This window comes from Amblyomma maculatum, chromosome 2 (genome assembly GCF_055883805.1).
Source record: "Amblyomma maculatum isolate TAMU_Amacu chromosome 2, ASM5588380v1, whole genome shotgun sequence".
NCBI lineage: Eukaryota > Metazoa > Arthropoda > Arachnida > Ixodida > Ixodidae > Amblyomma > Amblyomma maculatum.
The window spans coordinates 171241728-171255363 of record NC_139345.1 but is presented as its reverse complement, the minus strand read 5'-3'; the positions used below and the strand labels follow the sequence as shown (position 1 = coordinate 171255363).

General features: G+C 48.5%; 1 pseudogene; it reads left to right on the top strand.

Annotated features, from left to right (window-relative positions):
- Positions 1-12443: 12443 nt before the first annotated feature.
- Positions 12444-13252, top strand: LOC146200434 (uncharacterized; annotated as a pseudogene).
- Positions 13253-13636: the final 384 nt, after the last annotated feature.

The window sequence follows — 13636 nt, the reverse complement described above, 5'->3', positions numbered from 1 at the left end:
ACTTGGATGACGTCGTTTTCTTCTCGTCCGAACTTGAAGACCATCTGAAAAGCTGCGGAAACTGCTGGATGACATCAAGTCACCAGGACTAACTTTAAAAGCGTAAAAGTGCCACTTCTCCCAGAAGTTGTTATACTTGGGCCATATCATGGAGCAAGGATGACGTTTGTCCAGACCCACAGAAACCTTTTGCGATCATCCAGTGTTCACAGCCTTCCGACCAGAAAGCTATGCGCAATTTTTCGTGCTCTGCGCTTACAACCGCTAATTTGTCAGAAACGATTCGCATATCGCCGAACCGGTGATGCAACTTCCAAAGGTTCATATGCCTTTTAAATAGAAAGCGCTAGAAAGAAGCTTTCAAGGAACTTGCCCGCCAATTAGAGTCCCATTCTGTCCTCAGGCTCTTCGACGAGAACGCCGAGACAAAAATATATGCCGACGCAAGCAGCGCTGGCCTAGGCGCAGTTCTCGTTGACAGAACTGCTGGACAGGAAAGAGTTATCGCTTACGACCCCCTCTGGTTTTCTAAAGCCGAAGTGAATCACTCGATGACCGAGAAAGAGTGTCTCGCGATCATCTGGGCAGCTTCAAAGTTTCCTCCGTAGGTATAAAGCTGATATTGAAGGTTGTGAGCGGTCACCACTATTATGTTTCGTTCGCGTGCTAGTTATCACACCGCTGCCGCCAGTTACTACGTTTGGCTCGCGGCCCCTCGGTAGCGTTGGCCCGACGGCACCGTTGCTCGGCGGACGGCATCAACGGTCCCAGAGGCATCTTCTAACGAAACAACCTTTACTACATCATGAATAAACGGGCAGAGAAGCTGACCCGCAGAGAATACAGTCACTCTCACACGCTGGTGTCTAGCGTCGTGTCAACGGCGCGTCAAAGCAGCCTCTCTCTCGTAGCGGAGTCTGCCGCTGCCTTTTATAGGCTTGCCGGTTCACAGGGAAATGGAGAGCCCTTCATGTTTGGGCACGATGAGATGACTCAGTCGCAGGTGGCCCGACCACATCTCCTCCACCTCCTGTAGACGGGCGAGGGCGACGCACTCTCCCTCGAGCTCCGGGCTTGGCCAGCGTTTGCACGCACATTTGGCGCGTGGCAAGATCACGTCGAGACCTGCCCGCGGGAGGAAGCGTTGGGCGGCCGATGAACGGCGCCGAAATGGCCGATCCGCTCACTGTTCTGCCTTGCTATGCGGTGCCCGCGTCAGCTGACACACTTGTCGGTGGCAAAACGTAACAGACTGCCCCGCCGGGGAAGGGAGATCCCGAAGAGCAGGGGACTGCATCCGCTGTCCGGAGGGATCGGGATGTTGCTGCTAGCCGTGGTTGGTCGTCCGACTCAGCTTCTCTTGAGCCCAAACAGCCTGAAGAAGTCCTTGGCAAGTCAGGGTTTCCAAGGCAGTCTGCAACTTGTCTTCAGAAGTGTTTTCTGACAACCCACAACGTCACAATCACGCTAAAAACTCAACCGTTCAACTAGCAAGCACGGCACAATCTTCACTAAGTTATGCCAGACTATTTCCCTCTTATGCCCCCGTCTATATTAAAGGGCAGCTCAGCAGCACTTGGAAAGCATCCACAAATTTGAAAAATGCATTTTCAAAACGTTACTTCAAAAAAGATAATACAATACAAATGTTCAAAATCCTATGTCAGGAAGAAAACACCAACAAGTGAAAACAGGCTTCTCACATTAGGGGCTTCGATTTAAGCCATCGGTGTTACCGTTGAGACCACCCTTTTCACTAAAGCTTCGGCTGTCCGCTTCCTGTTTCTGTACAAAGAAACACATGAGCATGAATCACTCACTTTTCTAAACAACCTATCCCTCTCCTTACGCTTGGCGCACCAGTCACGCGATTTCTCGGCACGTGCGCATTTGTGCCTTTGGGAGAGTCGCTTTCTTTTTCGTGATAGATTCAACTTGCTCGATTCTTTCTCGCGCCTGCCTTTCCGTTTTTTTTTCTCCGCACCACTGGAACACAGGCTTTCGGCTTTCTTTTGCAATCGTTTGAGTTTGCTCTCCTTACCTAGGGGCAGCATTCTTTCTCGCGCCTGCCGTTCCGCGTTTTTCGTCGGCAGCACTTAAATACTAGCCTTCTGCTTTCTTTCTGAGCCATCTCTGACAAGCTAGCGGTCAACGTTCTAGCGGTAACCGGAGCTAGTAGGGCAGGGGTGTCGTCGGAGTGCGGCGCCGCGTCTGCATCGAGGCCAGCTGCGCATGACTAACTTTCAGTCAAGCCCGAGCCACGGCTGACGTCAGTCGCGTCAGTCCCCCTTCTAGGCATTTTCTCTGGCGGCTCGCCACTCAGTGCGTCGCCTCGCTCAGAGCTAACGGGCGCACGATCAAGCTCCTTCGACAGCTGGGGCGCTTCGGATTGTGTGAGGGCCATGTGTGCCACATCCGCGTTCGCACTGGCATTGCTTTCGCGAATACAACGTAGCGTGGTATAGGGGTACGAACGATCCTGACTTTGCTCTGGTCGTTCGCTGTCGCCTTCGCAAGTCTCGCTCTCTACAGCGGACGCGCACTCCTCGTCGGTCTGCCCTAGCTGATCACAACTCGCGGGCTGCACAGTTTCCCTGATCGGCACTTCGTTTTTCGGCGTGACCTGCTCTACCACACAGCTGATTTCGGAAACCAAAATTTTCTCATTGTCTAGCTCATTTCCATCTCCGCCACGCTATACACAAGCTTCTGCTTCTGACTCGAGAGGCGGTTCAGTTACTACCAGTTCCCCACACTGATTTGATGGAACTGTATTTCCTACAGCTACTTGGGTCGGTGTGCAGTTCACCTCGCTTAACGGCGTCCCTTCCGACTTCTCACCGATTAAGCATACGCTAACCTTCTCAGCTAGTGGCTCGACCAACGTAACAGGATACTCTTCTGTTTGAGGCTCGGTCATCTCACTACTGCCGTCACGCTGCTCGGCCGCTTCTCCAAGCTGTTTCTCACACTCCGGTGCAAGTTCGATTTGCTCCGAAACTTCCGCACTGTCTAGCCATTCGCTTACAGCGGCTTTCAACTGATATGCCATATCAAAGTACGACTTGTCACAACGTTTCTCGCTCTCATACCTCTTCCGAAGATCATGAGGTATTATCTGATATCGTATCAGCAATGACTCTTTTAGTTCATCATAATTGTTCAAGCAGTTGCCAACCAATCGCTTGATTTCTTCCGATGCTTCAGCGGAGAGAAGAGCTACCAACTTCTGTGTCCAGCTATCTCGCTCGAAGCGTTTACTTCTACACACACTCGAAGTCTGTCAAATACTCTGCCGTTTCCTCGGCGATGAGGAACGGTGTTGGACTGTCTCGCGCTATTGAACCGTTACACTGAATGGCATTAAAAGCTTTAATGTTTTCCACGCTCATTCAATGTGCTGAAATCTCCGCTGCATCACTTTTCTTACGCGGGCGTCCTCTTTCTCGTGACGTTCCCTACGCTCACGATCCTCTTTCTCGTGACGTTCCCTACGTTCACGAATCTCTTTCTTGTGACGTTCCCTACGTTCACGAATCTCTTTCTCATGATGTTCTCTACGTTCACGAGTCTCTTTCTTGTAACGTTCGCAACGTTCACGAATCTCTTTCTCGTGACGTTCACGGTCTTCTTTCTCATGACGTTGACGTTCCTCTTTCTCGTGACGTTCGTCAATGATCTCAAGGCATTCCGAAAGCTCGTCATCTTCAGCTTTCAACGGAAGACTTTAACAATTCTGGTTTTCTGAGTTTGTCTGACAAATCCAGACCCACCTCCCTCGCAAGCTGCAGCAATTTCGGTTTGCGCAACGACTTCAAATCCAAATCCATGGCTGTTCCGAGTGCTGCCTTCTCTACTCCCCACTATTGCCTTGCTGCAATTAACCCAGCAACAACGACAACACCATTACCAGCTCTGTTCTCTACTTAACAAAAGCCTGGCAAAACTCGGTAGAAGAAAGTCCCGCAATCACCAAACCTCGCAGCCAAGAATCCAACGTAGTCGTTCCGCTGCAGGCAACCAGTCATCATACAGGGCGCGTTGCACTGCTCCCGGCTTTCCGCTGAGCTGCTTGTTGCACTGGCCACGCCTGGGACATCTCCGCTCTTCCCACCAGATGTTGTACCTCGGTCAGGCCTGGCTCGTTTCACAGACCACGGTCACGGCTTGGTCGTCCTCGTCCCTCCGCTGTTCACCAGTTGTTGGACGACGGTATCGCCTAGCTCGTCCCTCCGACCACGGTTTCGGCTTGGTCGTCCCACCGCTGCCTACCAGTTATTAGGTTTGGGTCGCGTGCTGGGTATCACACCGCTGCCACCAGTTATTACATGTGGCTCGCGGCCCCTCGGTAGCGTTTCTCTGGCGGCTCTGTGGCTCGGCGGACGGCATCAACGGTCCCAGCAAAGACGAGGCATCTTCTAACGAAACAACCTTTACTACAACATCATGAAGAAACGGGCAGAGTAGCTTCCCGGAGAGAATACAGACGAGTGTCTGTATTCTCATACAGCTGGTGCCTAGCGTCGTGTCAACGGCGCGTCAAAGTAGTCTCTCTCTCAGCGGAGTCTGCCGCTGCTTTTTATAGGCTTGCCGGTTAACAGGGAAACATGCCTTGCATGTTTGGGCAGAATGAGATTTCTCAATCGCAGGTGGGCCGACCACATCTTCTCCACCTCCTGCAGACGGGCGAGGGCGACGCACTCTCTCTCGAGCTCCGGGCTTGGCCAGAGTTTGCACACACACGCACGCACACACATTTGACGCGTGGCAAGATCACGTCGAGACTTGCCCGCCAGAGAAAGCATTGGGTGGCCGATGAACGGCGCCGAAATGGCTGATCCGCTCGCTGTTCTGGCTGTTGCTAGCGGTGGCCGCGTCAGCTGACACACTTGACAGTGGCGAAACGTAACACCACGTACTGTGCTGGCTCGCCAATTTGAAAGACCCCTCCTGTAGCCTTGCGCGATCGAGCTTGCGTCTCCAAGAATTTGACGTCACTGCTGTCTACAGGTCTGGTCGCAAGCATTTCGACCCAGATTGCTTATACAGACCTCCCCCCCCCCCCCATTGAGACTTCCCCAAAAGAAACCGATGCCGAAATGGCTCCTTGAGACCGGTAGGCGCCAGCAGTTTCGCACAACTGCAGCGCTCGGACTCTGAATTGCGAAATCCGGCCAATTACCTGGAAGGAAAAACGGCGTCTCCTCCTGCTGGGTCCAGGCATCAGATGTCGTCCTTCGCGTTAAACAATGACGTCGCCGTAAAGAACTTTGCATCCAACAGGGTAGCACAGAGTATTGTGACTGCAATCCTCAGAGAGGAAAATTTACAGGCATCTCACGATTAGCCAATGGCAGGACATCTCGGCCTTGCACACACGTCGCACGGAATCTGGCAGAAGTATTATTCGCCACGGTTAGCGGCCGTTGTCGCCCGTTATGTCAAAACGTGCCATGAGTGCCAGCGACTTAAAGCACTCCCCGATGAGACCTGCTGAGCTACGTAAACCCATACCACCCCCAACTAATTCCTTTAAACCAATATGAAGGGGCATCTTCCGACACTTTCCAGCCTGAGAAGTGTTCACCACGGACAGGGAATCGGAATTTACGGCAAAGCTTACGTAAGCCATCATGAAATACACATATACAAGCCATCGACGAAGAACAGCGTACCTTTCTCAGACAAATGAATTTACGGAGCATCTACAAAACACGATTGCCGAGATTGCCAACCAGACGTGCATCCGTAAAATAAAATGCCACTTTTGCGACGTGCCTGGAAGGCCGACCTGGCCCACACGCCGAGCTGTGGCGCAGCATTGTCTCATCGTTTGAAAATGCGCACATGCAGTGGTAATCAGTTTCTCATCGAGCACGCACAATTTTCGCTTTGTTGTAAAGCTCTACCACAACTAGCAGAACGAAATACTGACTGTTTGACGCAGATAACCCATTTTTCACGTAGCACGCGGCATTGAATGTTGAACCGGGGCCAATGCGTCACCCACTCCGCGAGTGAAAAAGCTTCGGTCGGAGCCATATCTGTGCCTTGGGAAGCTACGCAGCGGATACTAAATGGCCGAGAGAGGTCGGTAAATACAAGTTAAAATATTGTGAATATCACACGTTTGCTTACGCAAGAAACAAAAACTACCTTCATTTATGTGCGTGAATATTATATTGTAGCCTAAGCTACACAACGCGGGTCAGAGCCGAGTTTCACGTGAGTGTCGCCTACCCGTTAAGGACATGCGCGCGAGCTGCGTCTCATTGCGAAGAAAAAGAAGCAGAAGAAGGAGAAGAAGAAGAAGAAAAAGGAGAGGAATGCTCGGTCACTCGCAGCTAATGCTTTCGCTACATATTCGGTTCAGCAGCGCTGAAGCCATCTAATTTTATTACTTTGTAGTCCTTTGCAGTAATTTTATCTTTCGTGCTTAAATAGTTTGCCACACAGTTAGCAGAGGCACCTTCGATAGTACGTCATCATCATCGAGTTATAGGCATCTGCACGCGTTTCCTTCTGAGTAGCACGACCACTTGCACTGACCTTGGCGATGTTTTTTTAAGGGGTAGTAACGCCGCGAACAATTGAAGTCTATACATATTTTTTAAGAGCCGCCACCACGTGGCCTTATCACCGTGATTGCAGCGCACGTATCGATAATGTATTCTTTGTTCGCGCTTTTTGTCGCAAGACGCGGATTTATCATTTCATTTGTCGCACTAGATGCTTCGAGATGCATTTTGAAGACTTCCAGCCACATGGTTGTGTTTCTACAGCGTTTCAGGTTATGCTAGTCACCGTTTGTGGTTTTATCTGGATGGCTCTTCGCCGGCTCTAAAATGAGCGCTGACAAGTGATCGGGCATTCTTAGTTCCACGAGCGAGGAGCAGATTTGCTGTTATAGCCGTCGATTAGCTTGTTTTTGTTGCGGGCGCAAATCAGCGCCAATAAAAAGTTTTATTCAACTGCAACACCAGTGTCTGTCTGTGGCTCTGGGCTTGTCACCACTAGTGACAATATTCACACTGATGTCCCCCACCCTTATGTAGTGTCCGTAATGGAACATTTAGGGATCAATAAATGATGATGGTTAAGATTAGAAGTAGCCCAAACTAGGCACAATACTAGATTCAAGTAAAGCTATGAAACACTTTATTGTACTAGAGATATTGGAAGGCCGGTATCTAGGGAGGACCTGGCCCAATACTCACCGTCACTTAGACCTGGGTTCGATCGCGGCCCGCTATCAACTCAAAGGTCAGTGCCAGCTCATTTGCCTTTCATGGCGAAATCTCGCCGTGTAGTAACCACTACTATCCCTGAATCAATTTTCACAAGCGTAAGCCATGAATCGAAGACGCAGTCGAGGTTGCCGCTTCGATTTTAACTGGCTTACTTCGGCGGATACGGCTAGGCGACAAGCTAATCTGGCTTGTCTTTATTCGATGGCCTCAGCAGCCTGTCTGGCATAGCTGCGGCCTGTTTTCAGCAAGAGCGGCTTCTTGTATGCCGCACCGCCTCTTTTTTGACAAGGCCTGGTAGACTCGTCTGACACACGTCAGGAGATCTCGCCCAAATGGTGTACGTGCATGGCGTATTCACTTTATGGCGAATTCGAGTGGGAGAGCAGGCGCACTCGAGAGCACTTCGAAAGTTCTCTAAGACAAGCGGGTACCCTCAATTGGGAGAGCAGGAATATAATCACTGGCTTCCAATGGTAGAGGAGGAGGGCTTTTCCTCCGCTGAGAGCACCCAAGTGCACTCTCGGCGGCGAGAGTTCTCGCGTTTCGTTACCTACGTCGTTTCGAGAGAGATTAGGATCGGCGCGGCTTTGTCTCATAACACACTGCCAATTACGTACAATTAAATCTGAATTTAATAATGAGGTCTACATGCATAACTATCTTCACAGCTGTTCTTGAAGCCAATCTAACACGATGATTACTACCAATATGTTCACTGCAGGCTCAAAACAGGGCCAACGCATCAGAGGGCGTAGCTCGCACCGTGTTCCAGTATTAACAGCAAAAAGAAATACATATAGTGAGAAAGAGAATAATTTACAGAGCGATAGGCCCATGAAAGAAAAAACAACATAGAGCGCTTGTAATGCGCAATAGTGTACGTGTCTCGCAAGCTTTAGCAGCTTTAGCGCTCCTACTTGTACTGCGTATATACAAACCGATCCTTCGGTCATCACAACGCTTCCCGAAATGTTTACATACAAATAAGTTTTAGTTAACAGAAAACTAGTTTACTTGGTACTGCGCTTGCCGGTTTTGAAGCTTCGTCGCCGTTTTTTCCTTTGATTGTTTGTGCTACAGCTCCATGTTCAGCGAAAATTACGTCCACGGTAGCAAAGCATGACCGAAGAGCTGGCGCTCCTAAATTTGCCAGCGCTGTGAAATTCCACATGTTAAAATGATTCCTGTGCACAATATAGTGAGAATAGGTATCCAGAACAAAAGTTGGAAGTCCTGAAAGCAGGCAGCAAACTCCGATGGTCAAGAAGTTGTAATATTTAGAGCGGCCGCAATGGCCTATACACCCCGAAACGTGAAGTTTCATATAAATGCGGCCTTGACATGACAGCGCTCACATCTCGGTGTGGCTGAGTGCGTGGTAGCGTTTCACGGTGCTCTCCGCTACAAAGGTTCAATCGGCCTCTTGCCGAGGTACTGCTCAGGTTAATGCAAGCAGCAATGATTACCGTGTTGCCTTCCTCGTTTGCCAACTGGTATGCTTGTCGTCGACTGTGTTTCTCTGCATGCTGACCTCACCGGTTGCCCTTACCGTGCCCAAGACTTTAGAGACGGCCTTCGGAACGTGGTGGATTTGGAAGAAGCTCTATCGGACAATTTCAAATGTTATACGTCTGGATCGTTACACGTATTCGGCACACTCTAAAGGAAAGCTAGTATCATGTGGAGATTTATTGGTTAAGAACCGTCGCTGTGTAGTTGCGGATCCGGAACCGAAGGAGATTAAGGCGGAACTTCTCTGGCTGCCTGAACGCTTGGATGACTCCTTTATTCGTGAGGCTCTGCAGCTTATGGCAAAGTCACCTCGATTTCGAGGGAAAACTGGAAAGTCGCCGACATGGAACAAATGATGACGCTCAGCCGAGATGTGACTTTGACTCTTGCCGCAGGCGTTTGCATTGGTGACGTTCCACATCAGCTAACTGTGTGTGGAGTGCAGAGCCTTGTTTTGCTACCTGGCCGACCACCTCTTTGCCTCCGCTGCAAGCGTGTAGGACAAATTCGTCTGCACTGCCGTACGCCGCGTTGCGAAGATTGCCGGCGTTTCAGCCGCACAGTGTTGGCGTGTGTGGTTACATACGCGGACAAGCTTCGGCACCTAGTCCGGCCTCCTGGCGATGCATTACAGGAGCACATCATGAACGCCACTGAGACAATTGATGCGTTTCGCGACCTTCCTGCCGGCGTTGTGGCCGAGTCTTCAAGTGCCACTCTACAGGCTACCCAGGAAGAAAATACTGCTCATGCGTCCGAGGGTAAAGGGAATAACTCAGCGTCTCAGGCCTTGAACGAGATGTCGTCTCAAGCTTCCGAATGGGAGCCAACCACAGACGAGCCACCACTCGTTCCCGAACACCCAGCGACTGCAACCGTGGATATTGTGAGCCCTGTGGCCGTTGCTGTGCAACAACGTCCAGACCAGGACCCAGTTCCTGCGGTTGACGGGCTCGCTGCCGCCGACGAGTCAGTCTTGAAACGCCGTGCATCATGTGCTTTCGAGTTCAGTAAGGAGGACGATCAAGTTGGCAACAAGCATCGTCGCCGTGGTCGAGCGTCGAAGCACAAAGGGAAGTGCCGGCGTTCGCGGTCGAGGAGGCCTGGCGGTGGTTCGGAGGCGGCTTTGCCGTCTTCCGGCAGGCAAATGGAATTGTAAGCAAAACTATGTGCTGTCACTATGGCGGTGTCTGAAGTGATAGTGTTTGCAACTTTCAATGTATGGGTTCTTAGGTCTCACCAGAGGCAGATGCAACTTCGCCGACTTTTGCACAGCATGCGTCTAGAAATTTTGGCAGTCCAAGGGACGAAGATAGAGAGCGAGGAGGAAACTGAGAGGGCGCTACAGCCCTTTTTGGTAGATTTTAATGTCATTGTTGCGTATGCTGTGGCTTGTCGGCCGGCTGTTTTTTGTTTCAGCGAATGCCGCTGTCTTGTTCTGTACTAACTTATAATATCAACGCCGAGGGCCGGTTGATACGTTACGATCTTCTACTCTTTAGCAAGCCATGGCGGATAATTATTGTTTATGCTTTTAATACTGTGACTCAGCGCGTTTTTTGAGCACATAGCCAGCTTACTTGACTATGACCGACATCTTGTGCAAATGGGCGACTTCAACTGTGTTTGCAACCCCATAGATTGTTTTAGTCCAGATGCACGCAGTGACAGGAGCTGAGAACTTTTGTTCCGTGTTACAGAAGATGCGGGACTGGTTGATACAGGGGTGTCCCGCCGTGCGTCTAGATCATTCACCCACATTCAGGGGCATTCTCACGCTCGTCTAGACCAGATCTGTGAATCTTTACATTAGCTTCCCGCCGGCGTATTTGCTAAACTATACCGGTTTCGTTTTCTGATCATTGCATGGTAGTAGCCCGGCTCGGTGGCAATGACCATTCAAAGTTTAGGCCGCAGTGGTAACTTTGAAAGTTAAACTCATCGCTGGTAAATGACCAAGAATTTATCATTCTTGGGCGCTCACAGCTCCAATCATGTTTTTCCAGAAATCTACTATTGTTCGCCGCTTGGGAAATATTCAAGCAGGAAGTACGTGCGATAGCAACTGAACTTGGTTCAATTAAATCTTCTACAGCAAACATCAGGAGGATTCACTTAACAAAAACTTGTGTAACCTGTATGAACTGGAATGTGAATCCCCTGGATCATATACGGACGAAATTGCTTGTGTCAAAAGGGAATTACAGAGGCATGATGAGGAACGTTACAGTGGTGTCTTAATTTGATCTCATGTCTAGCATGCTTTGCACTGCGAACGGCCGACGCGGCAAGAATTGCTTGATGAACGTCATCATGCGACTGCAAAGCTGATTCCAGGATTAATGCGTAATGGCACATTGGTTACGAGTACGAATGAGGTTACTTCCGCATTCGGGGAAGATTACTGGATGTTGTTTAGTGCCACTCTTCTATTCTGACATTATCTCACGTTTAACATCCCTGGTGACCCCTTTATCACAAGATGATTGTTCTGTAATTATTAGCTCTTTCACGCAGCAATTGATCAATTACCTCTGTCAAAAAACGCCTGGTCTTGATGGCATTTCCTCTGAAATTTACAAAGCGTTTAAAACTGATCTTGCTCTTATCCTGCTAGATGTCTTAGTGATGAGTTTTGATCGAGAAGCTCTTCCGAGACTTTTACAAAATGGTACACAGACCTAATTCCAAACAGTACTGAGGAAGAAAAATTACGCTCAGTGGAAGGCTATAGCCTAATCCCACTGCAAAATGTCAATTACAAGGTTTTGGCCAAAAGTTTATCAAATCGCCAACAGTTACCAATGTCGGTTCTCATTGGCCCTCAACAGACGTGCGGCTTGAGGGGCCTTGCCGTACAAAGTAATGTGTACATATTGCGCGCACAATCCTCGAATCGTGTTCCTGCTCTCATGATCACGTTGCTTTACTGCAGGTGACCTCCCAAAAGCATTTGATCGTGTTCGTCATTCTTTCCTGTTTTCTCTTCCGGAACGAGCGAATGTTGATTCTGTAGTACTTAAGAGGGTGCAACTTTGCTACAGAGATTGTTCGACTCGCCTAATTGTAAATGGCCACCTATCAAGCCCCGTACCAATCAACTCTTCTGTGAAGCAAGGCTGTCCGATGTCTCCGCTTCTTTTTGCTCTTTACTTGGAGCCACTTTGTCTGAGTGTTTTACATAACAGTAGTATCCATGGCTTCCCTCTTCTTGGAAATGAGGTTAAAGTGCTTGCATATGCGGATGATCTTGCGTTTTTCTGCACTGACAAACCAAGCATAGAAAAAGTGATATCCAGCATAGAACAATATGGCATTGTTTCGGTGCTCAGATGAATCACTCCAAGAGTTCTGGCCTTTAATTTGGTTAGTGCAGCTCAACACCGCCCTTGTAGGTAGGAGTTCAATGGTCACGTGTGCCCCCTAAATATCTGGGCGTTCCACGTCCTGCATTTAAGTCAAGTACAAATTACTGGAAAGATCGCATTTCAGTCGTCCAGCGTTATGCTGATACATTTATCCCCTATCGGCTTTCAATTTTCGGTAGGGGTAAGGCCAAAAACATCTTTTAGGCGACAAAAATTTATTATTCAGGTCCTCCCTTGTTCTTGGCATTACATCCAGCGTTTTCACCGAATATTTGCGACGTTTGTTTGGTGATCCAATTTTGAACCGATTCGACGTGATAACCTATTCAGACCTGTTTGTGCAGGGGGACTCGGTTTAGTGCATCTGTATGTAAGGCAGTTAGTTGCCCCTTTCTTCTTTTTTCATGATTGTTCACATCTGATTATTCGAGTATTCCTACAAGTTAATTTCTTGAATTTGCTTGCTGACTTAGTGGTTTCGTCAGATTTTACTGATCGCCCACAGTTGCTATAATTTATGCATGAATTTTATGCTTCGGTGAGGTTTTTGACAGCACGATTCTCGAAGGAGTGCTTATATTCTGTTTCGAGCAAGAGACTATACAAGGAAATGATAGCAATGCTTTTTCCGCCACCACTGCATCGTTCTTTATACTTTGGTCTTAAGGGTCATGATGTGTTAAAGAGGGTGCGCAAAATGCAGATTTCTCCTTGCACGAAAGCATTTTTTTTAAATTACACACAGAAGCTCTACCTGTTAACACATGGCTCCATAGGAAAAATATTGTTATATCTTTTTTAAACTGCCGTCTTTGTGATGTGCCTGAACAATTGAGCACTGTTTCAAAAATTGCAAAGACGCGATTCTTTTTTGGGTTGTGCTTCAGAGAACTCTAAAGAAAGACTTTGTTCTAAATTCGCACAGTTTGCGGTATCCTGCTGTTACATATTCTGATTACGAACCATATGTCATTTTTTCCCCTTGTTGGATCGCAACGCTGAACCTGTGTTCCACCTAGACTCCATTTTAGCAGAATGATGCTGCAACTGAAGGATATTTACGATAAAAATGATTTTCAACCTGAATGGTTTCCATGGTGTTTATCTTTGCCTGCCTTTTAGTAGTGTTTTCTGTTGTGCAGCTCAGCAACGGCTGAGTGCTTTGTAAATAGTCTGTGTACATAACCCTTTCTGTACATAACCAAATACCATGTCAGAAAGAACAAACTTGGTGTGGCCGAGTAATTAGCGCATACTGCTAGAGACCCACTGAAATTGAGTTCGAATGGCGTTATGAGTATCGTTTTTTTTCTTCTACAAATTTATTTCTTTTTACTTTTTAATGTATTTAAGGTGCAACGTTACCTTTTTGTTTATCTTTTTATCCGAGGTCCTTTTTCGCCGGGCGACCAGTGCAATAGGGAAGGATGCAATAGGGGAAGAATGACATTTGGAATAAGATCGACGCTGTCATTGGTATGAGCTGCAACTTTGCCCCTTTTGTTT